At 39.8% G+C, this 5,366-nt stretch overlaps 1 long non-coding RNA gene across 1 annotated transcript; it reads left to right on the top strand.

Moving 5' to 3' along the window:
- The first annotated feature begins 331 nt into the window (after window positions 1-331).
- On the top strand, window positions 332-3,948 carry LOC122718354. The gene is made up of 2 exons (XR_006347358.1): window positions 332-1,579; window positions 1,634-3,948. It is a non-coding gene; the product is annotated as an uncharacterized LOC122718354 (long non-coding RNA).
- Window positions 3,949-5,366: the final 1,418 nt, after the last annotated feature.

Genomic DNA, 5,366 nt, shown 5'->3' with positions numbered 1-5,366 from the left:
AGAAAGAAAAAGAACGCGATAGAATCTGAAATTTTCTTTCCACCTTTTTTTCCCTTATGATATCGCGCCATATGTTACGAGCCGAGCCATTTTTATCCTTGGCTGATATCGATCATCGCTTGATCATCTTTCTCTCGTTCTTTTTTTTTTTGCTTTTTTTCCCCTCTCTCTCTCTTTCCCATCGATTTCCCTTCTCCTCCCTTTCGTTTATATATATTTCACGGACGGAAACGAGCACAGGTTGGAAGCGATTGCCGCGATATTATCGAGTCGAGTGGAAATAGAATCCTTGTTCTTTTTTTTTTCCTTCTACGATTTCCCGGACGACGGTCCAACGACGACTATTACAGCTAGGATTAATTAAAATCGATGCGCTCGAGGTGGAAGGAGGGAGAAAACGCGGTTAGGTCACCGTTGACCCAACTCCTCCGGACCGAGTCCATTCGCGCTTTATCAGTGTCAATGGATTTAACGCTAATTTCATTCGCGTTACGGGCGTCGTTTCTATTTGCAATTCAAACAGACCACCGACTCTCCTCGTTATGACGACAATATGCGCATAATCTATTTTATATCGCGCAATGATAATTTATAACGCGATCGATATCGATCGTGCGATCAGTGAAGTCGAAAAGATAATTGCGTCCACTATGTTCCATTAGATGCGCGTAAACAAGTTCCTTCCCTTCCCTTTTTTTCCATGATCGTAACTTGCGACTGAATTAGTTCGTGGCGCCATCTGAAACAGTGTTCTTTCGCTTTTAATACGTTAACTATCGCGCATTCGTGACGCTTATTTAACTATTACGAAGAATCTTCGTAAGTATTTGGAAAGATATTCCACAGGTGTAATAAAACTATCGAATTATTATGAAAATAATACAAAAATGATTTATTAAAAGAACGTAAAACTTTAAAGCATTCTATACAAAGCTGAAGTTGGTTAGAACAAAAAGTTGTCCGCTATATGTCATATATGTCTGCTATATGATTCACTAAGACGTAACTTTTCTATTTTTCTTTTCGACATTGGAACGAATTAAGACAGAAATTTTAACTCGGCAAAGATTCGAAGAGTGGCGTGTTCGTATACAGTGGCAAACTGACAAGTGAGGACCTCTGGAATGTAACGATGAAAACAAATAATGTAGAAGATTATTCTTGCGAACACCAGAGACTTGCATTAGTAGAATATCGGTGGAAGAATCTAGTGAAGTACGCTTGGTACAGTGACGTGCATATCCTGAAGGAGATTTCGTTGGAAACACGCGTGACAGTCAACGCGTTAAGAAAAGTCGCGATGACCAGTTTCCAGTGCACGATTTCGAACGATACGGCGCACGAGAAGGTTAGGAAATTGTCTATCGAAACGGTTTGCGCGCCACTGGCAGAGAACGCTGTATCTGTACGGAATATACGAAAAATCGTGGCAAAATTTGGAAAAAAAGGAGAAAGAATTTATTCGTACACCTAAAATGTATATTACATGTAATGAGATAATTCACCAATCTCCATTTGCTGAATTATATCTCCCACGTGAGCATCCTCTCGAAGTCGATCAACAAACCAAACTAAAAAGGTAATAATTCGCATTCGATTCGTTAAGCCTCTTTCCTTACGTTGCGGATTTTAGTTTCAGAACGACAGATACAAAATATTTTCGAATATTTCGATAGAATGAGTAAATATGAGTCGGAAGAAAAAGGAGATTAAACGAGGAAACGTTTCGTTTTCAATTTACATCCACGAAGAAAGGGAGAAGCTGCGATTCGACCTTCGATTTATCGAACAGGCTAATTAAAGATCGCGAATACGATGCTCGAGCAGCCGCCGAGTTTTTGTTCCCAGGCCAGACGGGCAGGCGCAATAGGTAATTACGGATGGATCCGAAACAGTGGCTAATTAACGAGGCTTCTTCGATGCCGGACACGTTCGTACCCTTCCACGTACATTTCACGAATTCCGGAAATATAGCGTTCCACCACGTCCTCCTCTAAACCCTGCAAAATCAGCGAAATTTCTTCTTACCATCTCCCTTTGCCGTCGCCAAATCGCGAATTCGGTTCTTCTTCGGCCTTTCGCCGCCTCTCCCCTCCCTCCTCTCCTTCCTGTTCCTAGTTTTCGCGAATCCGTTAGACCGTCCGTTTCGTCGCTAATTACCGCGTCAATTAGACGGAACGACATCCTCGAGGATGGCAGCCAGGTGTGTTTAAAGTACGCAATTTTGTCGGGTAGCCGAGGCGCGGCGAGACGAGGAGGGGGGAGAAATGGCGCGATGAAATACCGAGAGATGCCGCTCTCGAGAGTCGACGGGGCAAAGAGGAGCTAGCGAAGACCTCTGAGGGGGCTCGTTATCCGTGTGTACGAGGCTCAGACAAACAGCCTCATTTGTCACGCGCTGACCTCCCTACCGACCTTCCTCCTCCTCCTCTTCTTCTTCGCCTCTTTTACACCACTTCTTACCTTGTCTACGCCGGTTGTTTGCAATTTTTCCCTCCCATCGAATCGAGTAAATATATTTAGAGTCGACCGGGGAGAGAGTAATTTATTATATATTCTTGTATATATATATCCGTAGCGAGGAGAAACGAAAGGGAAAACAACCATATATTCGAGAGTAAGTTGTTTTCGACGTCGAGGATTTTTTAACTTTACGGGAATAAGGATCTCCGCGCCAATTTCTAGATTTAGGTTATGAAATAATTAAAACTTTTAATTCTCATTCTCTATTCGAATCGAATAAATAAAGACGAATTTTTGAAATAGCGTGTCATGTTTTTTACAACAAGGAATCTAACGAGTAAGCTCTAGGAGAAGGAACGATAACGATATATCAAAAAGTCGAAGATTCTATAAATTTTCTATTCGTCGAATTCAGCCTGGTATCGGGAAATCGTTCGATTCATTTGTAAATCTGTGCATTTGCGAAGAGAAGTTTCGTAACGTAGCATAGCTGGAGGCACGGTTCAACGATAATGCCCTATCGCCGACTCCGCTTTTCCGAGACGGTGACCAACCGGAAATTAAAATAACCGTGGATACGTTGTAACTAGCGTCTATTGTAAATTTGTATATAATGGAAAACTTGAATTTATTCGAGAACCTGATATGTCGCTCGTAATTTACGTGAGAAACTATTTCGATTTTTACTTAACTCGAAACATTCGCAACGAATGGAATATAAATGGCGCGAAACAAATTTCTCCGAACGTACGTATATACTTGATATTAAAATATCGAGATGAAAATACGCGGGGTAGGAAAATGCTATAAAAAAAAAAAAGAAAAAAATATTCGACCGCGTTCGAACGCGGCAAAATGATCGATATTCTCGCGAAATTTCTGTTCGAAGAGATACCGCAAAGGTGGCGCTAATGTATTAGGTCGACTTAATTAAATCGACTCGATTGATCGACGAATATATTTCAAACGCGGCTACGTTCACGGTGAAGCTCGCCTTGTACATTCCGCCTATAAACGGAACGACGGGAACAAACGTCGGTAATATGCCTATGGAACGAGTGTATTTTTCAAACGTCAGGGATTAGATTAGAGAGAGAGAGAAATTAAACGAGGATGTTGGTTAGGTCGTACAGGTTAACGAAAAATGTGTGGAAACTACGAGACGAGAACAAAGTGCGAAAAATGTTACGAGATTATCGAGTTAGGTTAGGTTAACGAATATAGAGTATAGATTCGTTCGATCGTTACGAGTGATAAATCAAATAATTTTTTAAAGATAGATATATTTAAAAACTCGATGTATTCTTATTAAACGTTAAACGTTAATCTTGCGTGCATCGATTCGAGCAATCGACGAAACGAAGATCGCCGCAATTAGAGCACGATAGAATCGATAATGCGATTGTAACGAACGTTGAATTTTCAGTACGGTTACGTCGGATTATTATCGATTGTAAACAATCCGAGGCATTAAACTATATCGAGATTTATAACAGATTATCATATACCCTTCTCCCCTTCTCCCGTTTAGCCGCTGCATACAAATGGTTATGATCATTTATTATTTGTTCAACGATAATTTATTTATCTCTGATTATTACAGCGTACAACAAAATTGAAGTTTGCCAAAGGTAAATTGTCTAAATACCACCTGTGCGCACACATAACGACAGTTCAAATTGAGATTTTATTGAAGTTAATCCACGCATACGAGCTTTCTCGTTCAAGTAACGATCGTCGACAGAGTTTATTCTTTATCCATCCTTCTCCGGTATAAACGGCTAATTTCGCAAAAATATCTGAAACAAAAATTTTATCATCAATTATTAGTTTACAGTAATTGGAATTCGAATTTTCATTTTTTTCAAATGATATTTTAATCAATTACGATGTTTTATAAAATGTTGGAAAGAAAGAAAAAAAAAACGGACGGAACAACGGGAAGATAATTTGAATGGAATAACACGCAGCAACGTTTCGAAGAAAATTTTCGGAAAACGGATTATTCGATGAGCAACGTAATAGGAAGATATATCTACCGTGGGCGATATATCTATCACCGAGCTAGATATGGTAGTCAATATTATGCGGCATCGATATTCTGATTACCAATTAATCCCACGATGCATCATTCGATGATTTCAGGGAACTAGGGAACTATCTACAATGCCATGAGTCTCCGATCATCATTTGGCGCGTTTTAGGATAGAAATAGACGTTTATTCGAAAATCTTTCGATCAAATTATTATTATTATTATTATCATCGAGATTTTTTATTTTGATTAACGAAGATTCGTGCGGTTTCGACGATCGATCCCGACAACAAGAAAACGAGGGATCGGCGACTCGCTCGAATTTCCCCGATTTCCTCGCTCGCAACAACGGAACGAATTATTTTCACGCGGATGAAATAACGTTAATTGGGCAACTTGTAAAAAAGGTTGAAGTAAAATTAGCAAGGCCGACGAAATTAGAGCGGCAACTTTGTTCTCTTTCGGATATCTCATTAAAATTGTTTAGTGCTTGCCAACTCGGCCCAATGATATTACGGCTAGCTCGTTAGCCGCTAGAATGGATAGCTACGTCGATGTACAATGACATTATACCCCGGAGAACCGCAACCCTGTTAAATAAAGCTCGCTTATGTTTTGACAAGCTCAAGTGCACGAAATGAATAATCCGCGAGAAATTAAAACGAGCAAAGTTTCGAGCCGACGAGGAAAAAAAAAAAATTGCATATCCCCTAAAGAGGCCGTCGAGCGCAAAGCTAAAATTAATACTAATATACCTGCTTTCAATTAAGATGATTCTTTTCGCTCCCGAAAATCCCGAATTCCGGTAATTCCAGTATCGACAAAATAATTCTCCCTTTCTTTTCTTTTATATATATATATATATATAT

Source organism: Apis laboriosa, unplaced genomic scaffold (genome assembly GCF_014066325.1).
Source record: "Apis laboriosa isolate Shangri-la unplaced genomic scaffold, ASM1406632v1 scaffold11_cov152, whole genome shotgun sequence".
NCBI lineage: Eukaryota > Metazoa > Arthropoda > Insecta > Hymenoptera > Apidae > Apis > Apis laboriosa.
This window is presented reverse-complemented; position numbering and strand designations above follow the sequence as displayed.